The sequence below is a fragment of the Sorex fumeus genome, unplaced genomic scaffold, assembly GCF_029834395.1.
Source record: "Sorex fumeus unplaced genomic scaffold, SorFum_2.1 ptg000054l, whole genome shotgun sequence".
NCBI classification, from domain to species: Eukaryota; Metazoa; Chordata; class Mammalia; order Eulipotyphla; family Soricidae; genus Sorex; species Sorex fumeus.
In genome coordinates this window covers 32341812-32365056 of record NW_026606111.1, presented here as the reverse complement: position 1 = coordinate 32365056, position 23245 = coordinate 32341812, and the positions used below count along the sequence as shown (strand labels likewise).

The window sequence follows — 23245 nt, the reverse complement described above, 5'->3', positions numbered from 1 at the left end:
GGCAGGGGTAGGGGCCGGGGAATAGAGAGTCAACAAACACATAGCAGGTACTGAGAAAGATGAGGAAGAGAGAAGACAAAAGCAAGTTGATGGAAGTGCCAAGGGAATGCAGGGCAGGACTGTGTCTTTTGTGGGTGGTGTGGGAGGGGAAACTTTTGAGAGAAAGGACCTTTGACTGAGGCCATAGGAAATAAACTCTGCTCCTATTTAGTGACTTGCATCTTAGGAAGAGGAAGTTTCACCAGTAAATGCCCAGTCAAGTTACTCTACTCACTAAGGATTTTTGCATTCCTAACCTTCCCCAACCATGGAGACCAATAGGGCTGGAATGGAGGAGGCCTGGGGAAGAGGGAATGGTGCGGCCAGTTACTTCATCAGACAGGCAGGGGTCTTGTAGATCCCTCCATGTCATTTAAGGACTTTGCTCTAATATTGTAAACAAGTTTTTTCAGATTGCTTTAATACAAACAACTGTTGCCAGTTGGCCCCACTTTCAGGTTGTCTTTCAATCGTAAATGGTGAAAATGGGGTGATTTGTTCTTAAACCAAGATGACAATGATAATTTTAATTAATTAATAAATTCATAAGCATTGCCATTCCCCTCCCTTCCCCAGAGCAGGCAGCCATAACCAATCACAGATTTTTTTTTCTACTCACTATGTAAAAAGTTTGAATCAGATCCTAAGCCATGGAAGATATTGTCTCTAAGATGCCCACAACTGGGTTTGCCTTTTTTTTAATTGGAATTTTTATTAGTGAAACACCATGAGGTACAGTTGTAGACTTACAAATTTTTGTGCTTGGGTTTCCATTAAACAATGATCAAATACCCATCCCTCCACCAGTGCCCATTTTCCACCACCATGGATCCCAGTATACCTCCCACCCCCATCCCGTCCATCCCACCCTGCCTCTGTGGCAGGGCATTTCCTTTTGTTCTTTCTCTCCTTTTTGGTGTTGTGGTCTGAAAAAGAGGAATTGATTGGCAATCATGTTCGGTCCATAGTCTACTTTCAACATGCATCTCCCCTCCTGGGAGGATCCTCCAAACACCCTTTATTTGGTGCTCCCTTCTCTATCTGAGCTGCCCTTTCCCCTAGAATGCCCGGCTGGCCTCTAAGCCATGGAGTAATCCTCCTGGTACTTAGCTCTGCTATTCTTGCGTATTAATCTCCTATTTTGTTACTTTATGTCCCCCAGATGAATGCAATCTTTTTATGTCTATCCCTCTCTTTCTGACTCATTTTGCTTAGCATGATACTTTCCATGTAGTACCACTTGTATGTAAATTTCATGACTTCATCTTTTCTAACAGCTACATAGTACTCCATTGTGTAGATGTACCAAAGTTTCTTTAACCAGTCATCTGTTCTTGGGCACTCAGGTTTCTTCCAGTTTCTGGCTATTGTAAAGAGTGCTGCAATGAACAAACAAGTGCAGATGTCACTTCAACTATACATTTTTGCCTCTCTGGGATATATTCCCAGGAGTGGTATTGCTGGGTCAAATGGGAGCTCAATTTCTAATTTTTTGAGAATCGTCCATACTGTTTTCCAGAAGGGCTGAACCAGTCGGCATTCCCACCAGCAGTGAAGGAGGGTCCCTTTCTCACCACATCCAACACAGGTTGCTTTTGTTCTTTTGGATGTGGGCCAGTCTCTGAGGTGTGAGATGGTATCTCATTGTGGTTTTGATCTTTATCTCCCTGAGGATTAATGATGTAGAGCATTTTCTCATGTGCCTTTTTTGCCATTCGGATTTCTTCTTTGAGAAAGTTTCTGTTCATTCCATTGTCCCATTTTTTTATGGAGTTGGATGTTTTCTTCTTGTGGAGTTCAACCTGTACTTTATATATTGGATTTGCCTTTTCTTCTAGCAACTTACCTGTCCCACAAACCAAAAGTTTCTGTGTTTCCCTATGCTTCTCACAGAGCCCCATGTGCTTACCCCATGTGTACTCGGCACTTTGGGTCTCCTAGCTAATTCTCCCTGCTAATGATTGCCTGCCTCAAAGGACCTGAATGACAAATTGCTGGAGGGAAAATGATCTTTACATTTCCAGGTCTTTGCTTCTTTGTCTGCAAAACTGGATTGGAGCAGGCACAGTTTACAAAATTCTTGGAGCACTGAGGTCATTACTTCTGATCAAAGGGATGGGATTGATTGTAAAATGAGGCATTGTTCTGATAGAAGAAAGAAGGGAGAAAGAAGAGGACACTTACCGGCTGTAAGGACTCAAAAGAAGTCTACATTAGGAGATTTTTATCAGTAAAATAAGCTTGTGGGTAAAGGGGCTGTTTTGATAAATAAGATAAATAGAACACTAGGAATATTCAAGCCAAACACTTAAGATATCCACCATTGGCTGGGATTAAAAGGCAACATTTCAACTCTATGTAGGGTCTGAGACTAACAGGAAGGTTTTGCGGAGCCTGGAACTAACAGGACAAACTGAAGAGTAGGGAAAGTGCAAAAACAGATCTCTGGAAGTCTCAGTTAACAAAACTAAAATCCAACAGGTCAAGACAAGACAGAAGTTTTGAAATAATAATACAAAGCACAAGCTGGAAGTCCTAGCAGCAAAAGCTATAGAATATAGGACCCTTCTTCATCTCTCCTGGTTTAGAAGGGAGCTGACTGGGTCAAGGGGCTTACCACTGAAATTTGAACCTGCATTTGGGAGCTTGAACCACAAGGAGTACGTGTGCAGAGGCAAAGAACTAAGGCAATGCTAACCCCTCTCACCTTGAACTCTCAGCAAAATCCACTTTGGCTTCTGAATTTCCTTGGGCTGCAAGATGAAAATCTAAGAGATGAGAGCAGCAAATAGTGAAGTTGCTTGAGGGTTACAAACTCTTCTCTCTTTAAATAATAGCTTAATTCAGGTAATTACAGAATTCTGAATTATCTAAATTTCTGCTTCTATCTATATTTCAGTGAATAATGATGCCTTTTGAAGCTTAAAATTATGGAGTCAAAAGTAAATCAAAACCTATATAGGTGTGGGCAGGCAATTGGTTTAGTAGTAGAGCACATATCTCACATGGATGAGATCTTAGATCCAATCCCTGAACCCTCCTCCCTTCAAAAAAAGGAAGGAAAGGAAGGAAGGAAGGAAGGAAGGAAGGAAGGAAGGAAGGAAGGAAGGAAGGAAGGAAGGAAGGAAGAGAATGAAAAGACAAGAAGTAAAGGAAATAGAAGTTTTGCTAACACCAAAGGATTCTAAGAGACATCCAATGTGTGCAGGTGTACATACTGAAAGAAGCCCAGTTGTACTAAGATTGGATCTCTGTCTTTAAAACACAAAAAGAAATGTGTATGAATATCGAGAATTAAGACTTCTATTTTATTTTTAATAAATCAAGGAACAAATTTCAACTAGCCATCTCCAGTGAACTTGCCACAATAAAGAGATTATAAGAGTAGAGCTGAATGTGTTGAATTGTGGAAGAATGACCTTACAAACACTGGCACTAGAGCTATGTTTTTCTATTATAATTTATAGTTTGTGAAGTGTTGATGTAATTTTCTGCATTTTACATAATTTGACTCTAAGTATCTTCTTTCAAAGGGGCTTTCATTGGAATTCATTGGAATTCATTGAGCAAATACTTATTCTGAAGCAAAAGATTATTCACCTACTTATTGCTTCCAAAGAAAGGTTGTATTAGTTCATTGCGACAACTGGAATTCTGTCCACTAGAAAGCTAATCAACAAGATGGCTAGTTACATTTATGAGTATTTCTTTTAGAGGCATTTAGTTTCAATCCCACAGATGGTAGCTGCAGTCCATTAGTTTCGGAGCCAAGCTTTTCCATGTCCTGTTGTACTTAGCAAGATTGCTATTGCAGCAACACAATTATTCCAAATTCACTGAGACTCAGCGGGGCTAAAACAAAGCTATGTCATAACAATTTAATCCCAGCTCACCTTCCCCTTTCCTGGATAAACAATCAAACACCTGCTGAATTCTGTTTCACATAATGAGAATATCTGAGCAACAAAGATCAAAGAACACTGACATTTGATCTTAAAACCAATACAGTAGAACCCCATAATAGGAATGATTTTTATTACATGGTTTCAGATAGCTATCCTGGGGGTCAAATCTTGTTGCCCAAAATAAACAATACCAAAAGATCCTGTCTCAGCTTGGTTAATTTATAAAACCTACATACTTCATCATCAACATTTTGGGTGCTTCATTCTATCAACATCAGCCTTGAAAATGGTCACTTAAAATTTACAATATCAAGAGAATAAGGGTCTCAATGACTTGGAAGTCGTCACGAAAAATTTACAGTAGCAAGAGAATAGGGGTTTGAATGTCTTGAAAATGATCACTTAAAATTTATGATAGCAAGAGAACAGGGGCTTTATGCTTTCATACAAATTCTTTTAAAAAGTGGTGTACAAATGCAAGATTAAATAACATTAAGTATGTTTATATTCCTAGTTATGCTATATTTCCCACCAACAAGAATAAGAAAAATGATTTGAGTTTTTTAAATGCCCAAAATACAAAAGTTTCTATGTAACTCACTTCAGACATCCCAGCTATCATTTTGGTTTTTCTTCCTCCTGTCTTAGTAAATAAATGTGACCATAAATGACAATGATTTTATGGGTTTTACTGTAATTACTAAATATATCTCCTATGCTTAGGTGTTAGCTCCTTAGGTGGGTTTCTTTAAAAATAATGTCTGCTACAAAATGTAAGTCCTCTTTACCTTCTGCCACGGTACCCAGATAGCTTGTGAACCCCCATTTTCTTCATAAAAGCACTTCTGAATTAAAATGAAATAAACCTTTCTCCTCTAGTCCACCCTATGAAGGTCTAATTGTAGTAGCTTTCCCCGAGTTGTCTGTTCTGTAAAGGTCACTTGTATAATGTTTTACATATGAAGTAAATATTTTGATGTACCTGTCAAAAGGGCAGTTCAGTCTTTATACCTTTGCTTGTGAGAGTGTCTGTCTCTGAAGTCTTTAAAAAGGGAGAACTGAACAAAAGTCACTCTGTACTCTGTGCAACAGGAGCTTAATGGGGCTTAATGGTGTTTTTAAGTTGAGTTATGTGGATATAGGCTATGTGACATCGAGATCTCTATGAATACCATGGTGTGCACAAATCAGAGTATAGGCTATAACAAACTCCACAGGACATCGATGGCACTTAATTGTATTGGATGTGTCACTAAATTAATTCTATTTAGGTAACAATAATGAGCAAAAGTCTAGTTTTCAGCAAGAGTACTTAATGGCAGCCAAGAAAAACATAATTAGCCATTCCCAATAGAATACAGATTCTCATATCTAAAAGGAACACTAGGCCAACAGTGCCAGAGCATCCTCCTGGCACAAATAGTCTCATTTCTCTTTTAGCTGACATGTTAATCTAACCAGCAAAATGGTGTTGCGTTTTAACCCTGTCTCTTCTTAATATTGGAAGGTATAGAATAATCAGGATTTTGAACATTGGGTTATTTTTTAAATCTAATTAATGACTGCCTTCATATCCTCCATGTAGGTTTCCATCTCCCTTATTTTCATGATTGAAACTGCCCATACTCCCATCCATGGAAGAGCAGAAAAGAACACAGTCAACTTTCCTTACTCATCATTTCAGTTCATATTCTGGTAAAGACAACTCAGATATACAAACAACACATCTATGGCAAGAAAGGGTGGAAAACATAGTCTGTGGGGTTCCTCATTCGATTTTGTACCTCTGAAAGGCAAATATCTGCGTTCAAATTCCCATCCGGTCATTGCACCCAGCACAAAGTCATAATGCACCTTTTCCATCAAAAACAGCAATTGCTCCTAAGTTTTAATGACCTATAAATAGTGAAATGGTTTGACTTTACCCACATGCCCCCAGGACGACTATAATGAAACCTCCAATTCATAAAATATGCAATAAGAAACATCACAATAGGAAATATGCCAGAGATGAAACTCTCAGGAGCTACAGATTTCCTTTTATGTCAGGATTCCTGAATTTCCCCTTTAATTAGGTCTTTCTTGCCTGTCAAAGGCCCATTAAAGCCACATCTGAGTTGAGATGGAGAGACAATGTCTTTGGGTGCTTACTTTTGAATGATTATAGATTATTTTTGGACCCGACCTCCACTTTCTTTAATAACATGGTTTTATCAAAGTTTAGTAAGATTATGGAACTGGAATTTCAACTCAGTGATAGAGCATGTGCCTTGCATGTGTGAGGTCCTGTGTTCAATCTCTGGCACTGTAAAAAAAAGTTTTTAATTTTATCTGCATATATATATACATATATATATATGCGTAGTAAGATTACAACAGACTGTACCATAAATAGATTACTTTGTTGTTGTTTTAAACAGCAGTTAACTGTACTCACACATTTCTGTCTGATTTTCATTGCTATATTAGATTTTATTTAGCCAAATATGTGGCAGGTCACTAGAATAAGGAAACTCTTTTCTGTAGAATAGTCTTTCTTGTTGTTTGGGTTTTATGGCTTTGTTTTGTTCTGTTTTGTTTTGTTTTGCAGGGTGGGGGGTGTTAGGTCAACCCTTGTGTGTGCTCTCCTGGCTCTGTGCTCAGATATTACTCCCAGAAGTGCTTAGGTGGGAAAGGGACCACATATGGTGCCAGGGTTCAACTTGGTATAGCCATGTGCAAGACAAACACCTAATATTATCTTTCTGCTCCTATAGAACAGTTTCAAGAAAATAAACACATGCAGGAGAGATTAGATTGGGTCATCTTTGTCAATTTTGGTGGACAGTCTAGAAGCAATGCTTCTAAATCAGATCACGATCACGATCATCCTGTTGTTCGTCGATTGCCTTGAGCAGGCCCCAATAACGTCTCCTTCATCCTAGCCCTGAGATTTTAAAAAGTGCCATATTCAAGGCTCTTTCAGGATTAGGAGAATGAGACCCATCATTGTTACTGGTATTTGGCATATTGGGTATGCCACAGGGTGTTTGCCAGACTCTGCCATGTGGGCAGGTAACATTCAGTGACCTGCCAGGTCGTCCAAATCAGATAACTTTCATTAAAAATGAGCCATCGGACACATTTTGTTAACCAGTCTCCGTAATAATGTACTATTAGTAATTATGAATAATAATTTAATAATTTATTTACTTCAATGCATCCTTGGGAAGCTATACCTTCCTTTTAGCTGTTGCTTGGTTTAAAAATAATAAGACATAACGGTAACAGCACAGATAAGGTTGCTTTCCACAAATTGTAAGAATTCAAGTGAAGTAGGTACAACATTGTCAGGAGATGGTCAGACCTGGGTAGGAAGCTATGGCCTGGTGGTTTTCAACCTGTTGCTGCAGAATGAGGCCCTTCCCTTGGCACAGTCATGAAAGTGATATATGTTCTTACCTGCCGGTCCCCAAGTCTTAATTATCACTCTGCAGCTACTGTATTTGTTTCTCTTGGTGTCTTTGACCCTTCCTGTTCTTTAATATTTGGTCTTTTCTATTTCAGTGTCAGTGATTTGGCACTTGTCCTATTTTTCAGAGCCTACCCTGGCCACTCTCTCCATTTCCCCTCCTTCTAATCAAGCAGGCACTGGACTTCCATCTGAGCATTTTTGTCTCTCCTACCCTCTCGTTTGGGACTCTGCCTTTCCAGCATTTCATATTAGTTTTCCCTTAAACCAGGGCCCAGAGTGATCTTAAATGACACTAAAATAAAGCTTGAGGCACACTAACTCATTTTTAAAGGAATCTTCCATATTAAACTATCTCTGAGTAGGTGAATAAAACTGAATACACAATTGGCTTTATTTTGTTCCAGTCAAGCATACTTAGTGTGATCACTGTATCACTGTATCACCATCATCCTGTTATTCATCAATTATTCATCAATTTGCTCGAGCAGGCACCAGTAACGTCTCCATTTGTCCCTGTCGCATTGTAGTGTAGCCTGATGGCATATTGGGAACTCTTTCAGAGTCAGGAGAATGAGGACCATCATTGTTACTGTTTTTGGCATATTGAATATGCCACGAGTAGCTTTCCAGGCTCTGCCGTGCAGTTGGGAATATTCTCAGTAGCTTGCCAGAGTCCCCGAGAGGGATGGAGGCTTAGTGTGATACAGGAATGGAAATGTGTGATATAAGAAATTGCTGACAGAACCAACCTAGAATTGTGAACAAGCCTTGGGTCCAGAACATGAATGACTAGAGATGGAACACAAGAACCTAATTTGCATAAAAAGCAGGCGGTCGTGTTTGAGGCTGAAATTTTTGGGATAAAAAACGAGGCAGGCCAAAAAGTGAGAATCAAATGATGATCAAAAGCAAAAGAGGGTAGATGTGCTGAGGGGAAGAAAAGATCCCACGTGAGTGATTTCCACATCAGTAGAGAATGTTTAAAGGGCCAAGGCACCAGAGCCACAGGCGAGCCTTCACTGGTTCTGACAGGGAGTAGAACACTGGGCCTGGGAGACTCAGACATTTATAAATATCTGTAATATAGTAGGCACAGTCCCAGGAGCTGTTCCAATGTTGTTTCTTTAATTCCAGTCCCACACTGAACTAGGTATCCACTCAGCGTTCCACAGATGCAGACTGTGAGATATGATTGGGATCACATAGCTATATTCCTTCTGTCAGACCTAAGATTTGTGCACAGATTTATCTCTTCTTGAATCTGTCTTTTCCATCTAGCAGGAGTTAAAGCATGTTTAAAACAGTCTTCTGATATTCTGAGTCTGGCACCTCTGGTTTCTCTATCTTGGCTTGTGTCCTGTACAGGCAGAGACATGAGGACAGTGTCTGCTCAGGGAGATCTCTCATAATTAAATGGTCTTGTTGAGGGCAGATTCTAAGAAAGCTTCATTTTTGTCCCTCGTACCAAATACTCTTAAAATTTAGCAAAGACAATTCCATATCTATAACTGATTTTCCTTTTGTGATGGGAGCAAAAAGCTGCCATCAGACTGATTTTCTTTGTGAAGTGTCCATCTTTGAATAGTGACTGGTGGGGAATCCAGCTAATGTAATGATTTCATTAAATGTTTTGGTCTCAAGTCATCCATTATACCCTGCCTATGTTTGGGAACTCTGTGTGCTTTTCTTTGCATAATGCAACACAGGGAGAGAGTCTTGCAGCCTAAAAATACAAGACAGCAATTTTGCTGATAGTCAAATCATCAATCATGTCAGGAGTAGTTGGTGCCCGTCAGCATAGAGGATGGTATACATATTGCCTCTGGGAATGACTCAGTGCTGTGGCATGGATGGCCCACTCTAGTACCAGAATGGTGACAACTCTGCATACCTAATAGACTCCTATTCTTCCACTGACAGAAAGAAAGCTCCTAAGAGAAACACAAAATAACCTATGATGGGAATTAGAAGTGCAAAATCTACAATGATTATGCACAGTGATTTCCCACTGCATGCAACCTATGTGTCATTATAACAATCACTGTTGTCCCCTCAGACACTTAAGCACTGCCTATGACGTGCAGGGTGCTGGTCTATTTATTTTATAGGTATTTGCTCATTTACAGTCTTATAAAGTAGGAACCATTAGTGTGCCAGTGTTAGTGATGAAAAAAAACTATGGCTTAGACTGGGGCTCCTTCAACTTTTCCTTGAAGAGGTTCACAGCACCTTTTTAACTAAGAAAGTTATATGCAGCTCTCTGCATGAAATAAAGTGTCTCTTGATAAAAATACCATAAATTTATTTTGCAACAAAATTTCCCTGAGCCCTACACACATGCATTTAATTATATGGCTCCAAATAGGATCACTACCCGTAGCTCAAGAAGCCAGAGACAAGACCACTGACATCTTTCCCCAAGCCACTTAGCTAGTGAAAAGCAGCTCCTAAAATTGTGCTTTATATTTGAAGATGCCTAGTGGTAGGGTACAAATAATGAGTGACAAGCACCTTGGCGTTAGTAAAGATAGCAGCAAGAACTCGGGAAACTCACACGTGAAGCTTTTTGTTTTAGTCTCTGTACCAAGCCACCACTTAGATGGTGTCTCTTCCTTCAAAACTCTCTGTGCATTTATTTAGATGAGACTTCTGTGAGAATGAGGCAGGAAATGGTGAGTAAAGAAACTTTTACCTAAAAAGTCTGAAGACAAAGACACATTCTATGCAGCACTCATACCCTCCCCTTCCTGACCTTCTAGAAAAGTACATATATAGAAGAAAGTCATGAGAAAACTATTCTTGTATAAAGAAGAAAAAGGCTAAACAAATTAAAAGCTATTTTACTTGCCATTGTTTTAATGTGTTATTTTAGTCCCTCCTCTGAGTCCTTGAAAATTTTAATATGCCAAATACTTTTCTGAAATATCATTTACTATCATATGGCTTTACCTGAAAGGACAGACAATAAGATGATTATACTTATGAGCAGTATAGTTATTCATCCTGCATTTTTTTCATTTCTCAAAAATTGGCCCAATTAAACTGCACCTGGCCTACAGGTTTGCTTGGTGTCCTTGCCCTCTCGCTGTCACCAAAGGCTTCTCTCCTGCCTGCCACATCACCCCTGTATATGCACCTCCATACGGCCGCAGTCACAGTTTGCACATGGAAGGAGACAAAAGTGTGAAAAAATTGGGGACAAGAATGTGATAAAGATAAGGAAAGTCGGCAACATTTCTTTTTGATGTTTCTTTATTTTATCAATTCATTTCATAGATTTATTGACCTTAAGATTCTCTTGGAACAAGGACTCTTCATATCTTTTCTTTAACTCTGAATTCAGTGACACAATGAATGTAAGCGGCATACATCTCCCATAATCTTCCAAGAATTCAAAGGCAGAGGTCATTGAAATAATCACAGTGATATCCCAAGTTAAAAAAAATAAAGGCAAAAGGAAGAGAGTACAAGATTTGAAATGTTAAAGGTCAGGGCAGTGTTTTGTGAGGGGAAAAAAAAAGAGACCAAGTGGAAATCAGTAAGTGTCATGAATACTATGGCACACTGACTGGGAAATGAAAAGAAAAAATGCGGGATCCAAAATGAAGCCTGGAAGAAGTCTCTTTATTCACATGGCATTAGGATCTGACACTCAAAAAACATCCTGACAGTTGTTGGTATCGCAAGCCTGTGTACGAAGCAACACATAAACTGTGGCCTTAGAGCTTCCAGAGGTCAAAGTGCTGAGGATACTTGCAGTCCCTCCCCAATGACTGTGAGATGGTCACTATGGGGCAGAGAGGTCAAGCTCACCTTTTCAGCGTCACCTTCCAAATATCCTCTGCTACCCTGACACCGTCTGCCTGAGTTTCGTGCATTTGGTATTGTGTGTATTGTTAAACTGAAAATTAAAACTGCCATGCTGGGATGGCTGGGGCACATTTATAATTTAGCACCTTCCTTTACCGTTAAAAAGAACAGCTAAGGAAATGCAGCTTAGCTCTCACCCACAAACTCTGCACTGCATAAAGCATGCTTGAGCCTCATAGGACAGATATACTGCACACATTTAGCATATTTATTTCTCCCCTTATGGAACTTTTTCTTATCCCTGGTATGCTTAACTTTAAATATATTCAGAGGCTATAAATATTACATAGAATTTTGAGATCTGAAAAATAACTTCATCACTGATTTACTGAAATGCTGGAGAACAAGTTTAGTATCTATATTTACATGATAAAAATTTTCAGTTAATACACCAGGCTGTTTTTAGCCTTTATGGAAGAGCAGTGATTACATTTCAATCCTTGAGTGAAAAGGGAGAAAAGAGAAGCAACTCTGAATGATCCTACTTTCTGTTCTTGGTTGCTGGCAGTGGAGATTCACTGAGATTGTAGAGGCAGAAAAAGATTCAGGTTTCCAGTAGTAAAGTTGATGAGTACAATTTAATGAGGTAGTGAAGTCCAATTTTTTGTCCTTCTGGGATGAAAATCACAGATAGAGCATCCATTTTTAAAATCTCATTTTCTTCCCCATGTGAATAAAACTAATAGCTTCAATTTATTACTTGATTTGTTGTGGACATTGTTGCTCTCCTTGCCTTATTTCTTATAAAATCCTTGTGAGCATTTTTCTCCATTTTACAAATGAGGACATTGAAGCAGAGATGGATTAATTAACATGCTAAAATCACACAATTGCTAAATTCAAAGAGCTCCCTGGCTCCTAAGCCTACACTTCTATCCAGTGCTATTTCCCATGTGGAAAACTGCTACTGATTTTGGCTACGAAAGAGTCACACCACCACACAAATAATAATGCAATAGGTAGTGCCTTTGCCTTGCATGTGGCCAACTTGAATTCCGTCCCCAGCATCCCATAAGATCCCCACATCTGCCAGGAGTGATTCCTGAGTGCAGAGCCAGGAGTAACCCCTGACAATCATTGAGTGTGGCCCTAAAACCAAATATAAAATTAAAAAGTCACACTTCTCTCCTAATGGTTGAATTCCAGAGCAGCCCACCTTACTAGCCTTTTTCCACCATACTTCTAAATGTGCTCCTCTATCCAAGGTGCTCTTTATCTTGCCCTTGGAGCATATCTGAATATGATACTATTGCCCTTGGTTGGGACTTAGCCAAGGGGATGTGGGACTAGAATCAACAGCATCAGGCACCTTTCAAATCTTCATTCATTTTGTAAGTGTTTTAAAACATTGTAACAGACAAAAGTGGCATACTTAGAGGTTTTTCTGATTTATCTAAAAAATGGAAAGATCTCAAATTTTGACAGTCATATACAATCTTTCTTCTGGAATTTTTCACAGTTATTTAATACTTTATTCAAATAGACTATTTAACCTTAAATGTATTTATCATACAGAGAAATATCTATCACTATTATAAATGTAAAACCATTGTCACTTTGCATAAATTGAATTTCATCACAAAGAAATTCAACAAACAAAGCAAAATTCTAGTTAACTATTGTCAGATCTATTTGAAATTGATAGCCTAGCCGGATCTTTATTGTGATGCATATTAGACATTATTTGAGAAATTGTGGAAGACATTGTAGCGTCAAACCAGTATTCTTCTCTGGAATAAATACAAGAATTTAAAAAGGAATTAGAAAGAAATAACTTTTCCTCCAGTAATTCAGTGTTATGTAATGCCAGATCTGTGTATCACATCTCTTGCATGCCCATTACTATATACCCACCACTTGGAAAACTCTGGTCTTATCTATTTCCCACATTTTACTAGAAGAGAAACTAAGACACAGAAAAGTAAGAGTTATTCAGATTCGTGAATTTGGTACTTAGCATTTAAAAGATATTAGAAGAATGGAAGAGTCTTTTGAACTTTATGATCAAACCTCTCATTACTTTTAGTTATACTTCCATGCCAGTACAATCAAAACCCAGTTGATCTCTTGACTCTCATTGGTGTTGTTGTATATTGTGTTACTAAAGATAACACATGAATGGTACTTAAAAGAGCTGAGGGTAGATACTACAAGTCCAAGTTCTACAAGGAAATATATACTACAAAGTTGGAAACCTAAGTCATACTAATATGTATTTAGTGTGTGCATCTTTGAATGGACAGGCTCTTGTCTACTTCTTTCTGATTCCCCCACTGTGATCAACTGCTTTGGGGGCACTTGCTGTTATATATCAGGACTAGCCATATAGAGAAGAACGAAAAACAATTGGAATTACTCATGCTGAATTTTCTAGAAGAAATGTGTACAAAGGACTACTCTGCCTTCCTCACTTTTTAAATTTTCATTTCTCTTTTTGGAGGGACAGTGGTGCAACACTGAAAATTCTTGTCATTCACTGGGAAAAGATTGAAATTCTAAACTCTGCTTACATCTCATCCACACTTTCTACCATTAGTAAACTCATGTTAATGCACCCCAGATGACCTAAACTGTTCTACACCAAAGCTTGCAGGTAATTAAAACTCAAGGCTATGCAGTGACTACAGCAGATGTCAGAATAAGTGCTTCCAAGGAAGAGAAAGAAAGAGATCCAGGCAGCATGAATCTGGAGCCAAATGCTGCTCTTGAGAGTGTATTCCCATCATCATATATGTCCTCAATTCTAAGAAAGGACCTGAGGAAATTGTTTCCTTAAATTTCTTCTCTAGATATTTACTGGAAGAGCAAGTGATGGATTAGGTCCGAAGAACTGTGAAGTGTAGTGTTTTGGTCATTTGACCTAAAAAAGGAGAAACAGGGAAGAATGCTACATTAAAATTATATAAAATATAACTACATGGCTACCTGCCTATTATAATCCACCTATGGTTTCTGCTTTTAAGTTTTACCAAAAATCCAATGTCAAGACTTCTGCCCTCCCTAACATCTGATCATTTTAAGCAGTACCCATTGTAACAGCAGTAACAGACAAGATGTATTAGCCTAACTACATTTTATTTCTACCTGTGCTATTAATATACAAGCCAACTTTGCCTTGTATAGTTTGAAGCATAATAGAAATCTGAACAGTGAATTTATGAAGAGAATTTTTTATTCAATAGTTGAGGACAATATGCTACTCTAAGAAACCAATAACTTAACCTCTTCCCAATACCTCAAGTATATTATAATTATGCACAGTCAGTACTTCTTAGATGATGAAAGAATGAGCATGTGGATACAAGTGGGTTTAGGAGTCAGAGGTGGATTTTACCTCTATTAACTACCACATACTACTGGCACAACATTAGGCAGTGCACCCAGATCTCTGAGCCTCTGTTTTATGTCTATAAAATGCCCATGCTATTTTAGGATTTAAGATAAAGCATTGGATGATTTAATATAGTACCTGACCACACGGGAGGAATTTAAAAAATGATCCTAAGCACATCTGTTTTCTCTGCTGATTATTTGAGTAATATTCAGCAAGTTCAAAAATCCCTTTTCCCTCAAAGATTCAAGTATATTTTAGTCATTGTTTCCACTGATAGCACATATAGAAATATTACAGAAGAGATAGTGTTGGGGAAAAAGCAATGTGAGAGAAATAAAATAGGAATGAAAATAGCTAATATAAAAGACAAAGAGAAGAACCTAAGTGGAGGAGAAAAGTAACATGCCAACTATTCCTACTTCCATTTTTCGCACTTGAAAGAAAGGACTTCCCTTTCTTCTTTCCTTACAGCACTCACTAAACTTTGTCAGAGAGAACTTAGGAACTGAAAAGAGTTACCCGGAAAGTCTTTTTAGCTCCTTTCATAGTTTCCTGTATCATTTTTCTCACTAACTTACTATTTCTTATCATTAGTTATAGAGCAATATCAAATCCAACCCAGTACTTGACCATGAAATTCTAAACCATTTTCATCATAGGCTATGGAAGTTCTTGTCTCTGTGACTCCATAGCTACATATTTATCTTACTGCTTTAACAGAAGCAAGTTGTTTCCTCGTATTCAATGACAATTTTCTAAAAGCCCAAGAGTTAAGGCCTGCATACCATTACTTTTGTATTTTGGAGATATAAATGGAGTGTGTGAGATGAGAGGGAGAAAATGGGAATAGTTTTCATTAAGGGAAAAAATATCTTTTCCAGATAACCTATTCAAGAAGAGATAATTCTCAAGTTTCTACTTTAGATACTGCCATTATCTGGAAAGTCATTGAAGTAAGATTGCTATGATGCATTAGATTGTCATATCCATTTAGGAAAAAAAATACTTTGGTAATAGTGCCTTAACAGAATACTTTATGTTCTCTGAATGAATAAGACCAATAAGGCAAAACATTGAAGAATGATATTCTCTCCAAAAGTAATGTTTCATAAAAACACCAAGACTTTTGGCACTCCATAAATATTACTTTTGTAACCATTATAATTCCAAGAACCAAACTGAAGCCAGAAAGATATAGATCTCAATATGAAAAATGCCCTCATGCCTTATTCAATGAAAATGTCCAGAATGATTTTTAGTACTTGGATTATGCAAATAAAATGAGGAATTTTCTACAGTGACCTCCTCTTGAACTAAACAGAGCTTTTAAATTGCCATAAATTCCTTGAATTGTAGTCTCGAGTGAGTCTGTGCCAAAACCATAAAATAAGGGCAGCACATCACAGTTGCCAACAAATGAACAAACAAAACTGGCCCCTTCAGAAGTTGAAAGATTTCAATTTAATGTGCAATTCAATTCAATCCAATAAATTTGTGTGAAATTTTGTGTATGAGGTGTTAAGAGACATGTGAGGAAATATAGGAGCACAACAGCTACTTCAGCAATTGTGTTACAAGGCAGGATTTGCTCATTACACCAAAATAAATTGAGTACCTACTGTGTTTCAGGCTCTTTCTCTAGTACTGAAAATAAAACAAAGAAAAGAACTTATCTTTTTTGGTAGAAAATTCTAAAACTTGTAATATTAGAGTAATGAATGATAGCAAAACAAAGCACAAGGGGTGAAGGGTGTTGATTCCAGTGACCCAATAGAATAAAGACTGAAGGAGTCTAAGTAACTGACCCGAATTTGATCCCCAGCACTTCAAAATGGTCCCTTGACCCCTTCTAGGAGTTATTCCTGAGCACAGAGTCAGTAATAGTCCGTGAGCAACACCAGGTGTGTCCTAAAAAGAAAATTAAATGAAAATTAAAACAGAGACCTAAAGGAGATAAAAGAGTAAGTCTTTTAAATATGTGGGGAAGATTTTATCAGACAAGGAGAAGAACAAGTATCTAGTGAAGAGTGGAAGAAGATGAACTTGAGAGGGAATGGCAGGCATGAGAAACCAGGAGAATGTGTGAGAGTATTTTGGGTTTCCTGGTGTCTTTTCCAGTTCAAAGGAATACTTACAAGATACCAATACCATCATCACCTGCTGCTTTCTTCACCTCATAAACAGCCTCCTGATGCTGCTTCCTGTCTTAGCATCGTATCCTTTTCTATAAGTTTCTCCTATAGAATGCTGTGGTCATTTTGCCACTGACTCTGCGACTGACCCTTCCACCTGGATCACCCATCTGTTTTCTCAACTAGCATAGGTTTTCCAACATCTATAAAGAAAAGTAAATCAAATTAATTAAATTGGTTTTCACTCAGATATCCCCCATAGCTCAGCTTCTAAAATATAATATGTCTAAGATCTATAGTGCTGTGACCAGCACAGAAATGGGTGGGGCATAGGGTGTTTGAATCTACTCTACAAAAAGGGTAGCCAGGAGCAGCCAGGGCATTGCAGCCCACATTCTTCCATGGGGCATTTGAAGAAAGAGCTTGTGGTGTTGTTTCTGTTTTAATATCTTTTACAGAGTAACTCGTCTTATGTTTCAGGCCTCTCTCTGCCTGCTCCCTATCTAGCAGTAACTTATCCAGGCAACTAGTACATCAATGAACTGTAGGTTTGACCCGTCTATCTGGACATAGTGAACCTTCTCTCCCATTTCAGCCCTTGTCCCTTTACAACTGGAGTTTTCACCAGGGGAGACAGCAAAGTTGTCAGAGTGGTAAGTGCTGATGGTGCTGATTTGGTAAAGGAAAAGAAGATTGACAGAGGCTAGGTAAAGGGGCCCATATACAGGGCATATGGCAAATAGATCTACCCCAAGCCCTGGAAAACCTATGTGTGTGTGTGTGTGTGTGTGTGTGTGTCAGAGAGAGAGAGAGAGAGAGAGAGAGAGAGAGAGAAGTTCCCAACACCACTAACTGGACTTTTTTTCCTGGTATATCTTTTATTTTTAACTTTTTTTTATTTGTTGAAGTAACTGCACTTTAGAAAATGAAGACTTCTCAATAGACAGCATTGTCCCCTCACTGTTTCTTCAGGTGAACCAGGGAGTCACGGTTTAGAAACATTTTATGGTTTCCTCAAACTCTAGAACACCAAGTATATAAACTTGAACCTTGGGGATTATTGGAGAAGCTGACTGAAGGACTAAAATACAAAGAATTGGCTGAAGAGAGAGCCATGGGTTAAGGCACTTGCCTCACACACTGCCAACCCTAGTTTGAAACACAGTACTTCACGTGATCCCTTAAGCACCATCAAGAGTGATCCCTGACAGAGCCAGGAGAAAGACCTGAGCACCACCAACTGTGGCCCAAACATCCCCCCCCCCCAAAAAAAAAGAAAGGTGCAGAGAATGAACAGAGTGTGAAGATCAGGCTTATCAGGCTGATGGTTGGATGATAGGAAATGATCAAATCTTTGTGGAGGAATTATCCTGGAAGCCTGATCTGAATCTAGCAGGGCTAGAAGAAATGGGAGGGGGGAGGGTAGAAATTGGGGTAGTAAATGCAATAAGTGTGAGGAGGAACTTCTCCCTGAGTACTGACACTGAATTGAAGACGAGAGGTGAAATTAGAGAGTTGGTTGGAGACAGAGGCAACTATTGATAAAGGGCAACAAGGATAGAACAGTGAAGTTGTCACATAAAAGGCAGCCTTCCATCCTTGGGAAATCTCTCAGAAGAAAATCAAATGTGGCCTAGCCTGAAAGAATAACCTGGGCCTCTCAGGAGACAGAAACTCAGGTTATTAGGAGACAGGAGTACACAGGTCATTTTTTTCCAAAACTATCAAACCTGGCCTTGGTTCTCAGCAAGATAAACATATATACTTTGGTGAAGGCTTTATTTAATTTTTACTGGGCCTGTAACAATTTACATATCTGCCTTTTCTCTTTGGATCTAACCAACACTCTTGCTTAAATCAGGTCAGGCACCCTCCATTGTTTCAGCCTATAACAGTATTTCCTGTTGTTCTCAGATTATAGATGGACAGCATGGAAAATACTGTTTGTGACATCTAGCACATTCTTGGAAAACACCTGCCCTGCTGGTATTTGGCTAAATTTTTAATAGTTGCCTTTCTAACTAGGCTAGACAACTGTTTGTAGAGATGTACTGGGAATCCATAATATCATGCAAGTTTCCTAGATTCAAATCATCTCTCTGTCTCTTTCGGTCTCTAACTCTCTCTGTCTCTCTTTTGCTCTGTGTGTATGTGAGTGTATTTAGTAACTTCATGGTCGTTATTTTTATTCCTCATTATTATGTCTCTCAGCAATAGTTAGTGGACTAGTGTTTTCTTACCTCAACATAGGAGCTAGAGGTATTGCCTTAAATGCAGCTGATTCAAATTTGATCCCTAGAACTCCATGTGGTACCCCAAGGCTACCAGAATTTATCCCTGAGCACAGAGTCAGGAGTTAGCTTTGAATACCACTGGTTGTGGCCCCCAAAATAAAAAAAAAGAACTCAATGTAAAGATGTATACTATAAGAATATTGAAAAAGTACAATCATTAACATGCAAATGGAAATTTAAAGAGTAAAAATAAGACAAATACTTAAAAAGATGTATAAAATACATAATAGAAAAATTAAGCGGAAGAGGAAGCCACACTGGATGGTAATGGGGAAGGAATTTCCAAATAAAAGGCATACCTCAGTATTCCTTGGGCATTGGTGATAGGATACATTAGAATACTCAGTGTCTACAGGAATATGACAGCTGATGATAAACACTGAAAGTGAATTGTACTAGTTACAATGAGAAAAATAGATTGGAAAATGGCAATGAATAATTGTGCAAAAGTAAAATTCATAGAATTTGTACTTAAGTGGACAAAGATATTTGATAACTATAGTCTTTAAAAAAAACTTACGAATATTCAAGTTTTTCAAAAGTAAATTCCAACCGAGTATGTAGATTAGTGGTTTTTTAAAAAAAGAAACTAGTCAAAATTTAACTTCATAAAATACATTTCTTTTAGTTTCAGAAATACCCTCCCACACTTTGTAATTGTGATATAAAACTGTATTCACTAAGAAGTTTCAGAACATTTTTCTCATCATATAACATCCTTTAATACACATCTTTAAGTGCTGATATTTTCTGTTGTTATATACTTGAAATTATATTTCAAAAGAGGAAAAAATGCTCTATACTTCTTTACTTCATATCATAAACTTACCAGAGAAGTCACTATTTCCTTTTTTAAAAATCTATATGGTATATATTTACATTACATTGTGCCTAGGGTGTGTTACAATTGGAATTTTAAGATAGTTCCGACTCATTTCCAAAATCATATATGCAGGGGTTGGAGAGATAGTAAAATAAGTAGGATACTTGCCTTGCACACAGTTGATCTGATTTCAATCCCTTGCACCCCATATGGTGTCCCAAACTGTACTGGGAGTGATCCTTAAGCACAGATGCAGGAAATAAGCCCTGAACACCCTGGATGTGGTCCAAAAAACAAAAAATAATTCTTCATGCAACTTTTATACATTTGTAATATTATATATTCTCTGATGACATCTGCCCAGATTTTCCTGTGAAGTATTTGTGTGCCAAGGTAAATTTTTCTATAGCCTGGCAATTACATAGGTAATTTTAGAAGTGCATTTGGGGAATTTGATCATAATGTTAAACAAGTTCTTTCTTCATTTTTAAATGCTTTTCATAGTAACTTATAGGTTACTTTTCTTTCTTACCACATAAAAACAAAGAGCTGAGCCAGGCAGACAGCTCAGAAGACTGGATGTATGCCTCGTATGTGGAGGGCAGGCATGCAATCTCTGACATGACACATTTCCAGGCATTGTGCCAGGAATAGCCCCCTAGTATCACCAGTGTGACCCAAAACAAAACAAAACAGAAACAGCAACACAAAAAACAGTGCTTCTCAATAGAGCATTTTAGGATGGTGAAAAGATTCTAAATGTGCAACAGTCACACAGGAGTTCTCAGTGACACTGAGGACTTGAAATGTCCTTGTTTCAGTGGAGGAACTGAATTCTTAATTTTATCTGATTGTGATGATGGATAGCACAGTGGGTAAGGTATTTGCCTTGCATGCAGCCGACCTGGTGAGCCAGGTTCGATTCCTCCACCCCTCTCACAGAGCCCGCAAGCTACTGAGATTATCTCACCCACACGGCAAAGCCTGGCTACCCGTGACGTATTCGATATGCCAAACACAGAAACAAGTCTCACAATGCATGCGTTACTGGGTCCACTTGAGCAAATCGATGAACAACGGGAGGACATTGCTACGGTGGTACAGTGTGATGGTTTCACATTTTCATGGCCACAGCTGACGGGTGCCTTTTGTGCTTGGCAGCATAGAACAAATGGGTATGAATTGTTGCCTGTGGACTTTGCTCCATGGATACCAAAACTGTTTGTGGTTCCATTTATCCCGGATGCCCCTCGCTTGCCTCATTAATAGAATGACACGGTGGGCTCTATAATTTCTAACATTCTTTGCTGCTCAGGCTTGTCTGACTGGCCTCTGTCTCAAAATAATTAACTCTACAACCAGCTTTCATTCCATCCTAGCCTGGACAGCGAATCTCAGGAGTCCTTAATAATGAGCATGACCCTAGACATTTGAGTTTCCTACAAAAACTTTGATAATGAACATGATCGCAACAATTTCTTTTCACACAGATAGCAGGAAATATTTTTCCTAGAATTTCCTTTATGCAATTCAATTACATCAAAAGCCAATACTGACTAAGACTTCCTGGAAGATACAAAACTCCCCCCCCCCCCCCCGCCACACACACACACTCCTCCTCCACTTATCCCAGAGAATTTTTACAGACACCATTGATCCCCCACAATAGCAGCTGAAGACTTCATTTATTTGGGGTTACTTCCTTTACTGGGCATTAAGGGCCTTATTGCAGTGGGGAGTGTCCCCATTGTCTTTGCCTACCCACCTACTTGGGTGGCGGTGAGGGTGGTGGTGCCTGACCAGTGACGAGACCAGCATACCAGTGGTGATAAGCTAACAGGATGGAAAAGTGTATTATGGACCAGGCATTGTGCTAAGGGATTTATATTCTCTTATGCCCTCGCAAAATCTATGAGGTACATGCTGTTACACTCTCCCTTTAATAAATGTGTAATGAATGGACAAAGAGACAAGTAGAATCTTGGCTTTTCCTTTTCCTGGAGTTTGCCTTACCCGTTACAGACAAAAGGAATTGATCAGCAGCCTTTTCTACAGTGACAAGGGCTTGGCAGCAATTTTTCTTTGCTGAAAACTGTACGTGACTACCTAATATTTGCAGCAACTGAAGGTTGAAAGAATAGTGCTGGAGAGCTAGGGAAAAAGCCCTGGTTCACTCATTGACATTCACATGGACCTCGAACTAATTATTTACTCTACTTTCCTGTTCTTTTTACTCTCAGCAGTTGTCTTCATCACTCCAGGGTACTGCTAAAGTCCTGGTTCAGTACTCCCAATTAAATTGTAGATAAGAAATACAAGTACTAAGATGGACAAGTTTGTTTTCATTTTGATGTTGCTTAATCTACTGGCAATCAACTGCTTTACCCTTTGAGCAGCTTTTAGTTCTAAATAAAATCCTGTATTCAGGGACTAAACATAAATGGCATCTCTGCTACTAGAGTGTTAACACCAGGTGGGCAGGGATTTAACCTGGCTTGTTCCTCCCTACCAGGTCTGTAGTCCTCGGAACAGTGCCTGATGCTTATGGGCACATCGCCACTGTTTGCTAGAAAATTGATGACCAGATTGAAATATTGGTACTATGCTCCCCTACTCCATGTTGGTGATGGGAAGCAAAAACAATGTTACCTCCTTTTAGAAATTTTTCTATTTGTAAAATATTTAAACACAGAATTTAAAGGCCAGGACACAGTTTTTGATGTCTTTAAAGCTCTTTGCAGATAGAACCTGGCTGGAATTCCGGACATCATATAAGGTTCCCTGAGCACCACCAGGGATCACTTGAGCTAAAAACCAGGAGCAGCCCCTGATCTATTATTCCTAGGTCTTGTGTAACTAACCATCCCACACCACATCACCACGAAATAAATAATGATCACTACTTAGGTTATATATTAGAACTACCTAGAACTTTTTTTAACTGTATAGCTCAGGTGTTGTACTACATAAATTCAGGGTAGAGTCTACGAAAGAATAATTTCATAGAGAAGTCTATGTTAACTTTTTTTTCTTTTGAGGTTGGTTCTATGGATGCATTAGTCAGTGTTCCCCAGAGGGGGGGGGGGGGGGGAAGAGAGTAAATAGTAGGTATACATACATGTTTGTGTGCACTGGTATGTTCAGAGGCAGGGATTGAGGGAGGGAGGGAGGGTGGGAAGGAGGGGGGAGGGAGGGAGGGGAAAGGGAGGGAAGGAGGGAGGGAGGGAAAGGAAAATTGAGGTTTCAAGGAACTGACACACAATTGTAGGTTCTGGTAAGTCTGCAGAGCAGTCCTGGAAATCACTGCAACAGTGGCTGTCCCAAGCTTCTGGCAGTGTCATAGCAAAGATAGTCTGCAGGGCCATTTCCCTCCTCTCCTGAGGATTTCAGTTCT

At 38.8% G+C, this 23245-nt stretch overlaps 1 protein-coding gene across 1 annotated transcript in view; it reads left to right on the top strand.

Annotated features, from left to right (window-relative positions):
- Positions 1-23245, top strand: part of HS3ST5 (heparan sulfate-glucosamine 3-sulfotransferase 5) — a 319163-nt gene that overhangs the window by 212683 nt on the left and 83235 nt on the right. Inside the window, exon 4 of the mRNA XM_056125076.1 lies at positions 18649-18782. The gene's annotated coding sequence lies outside the window, so the exon portion shown is untranslated. The remainder of the gene's footprint in view (positions 1-18648; positions 18783-23245) is intronic.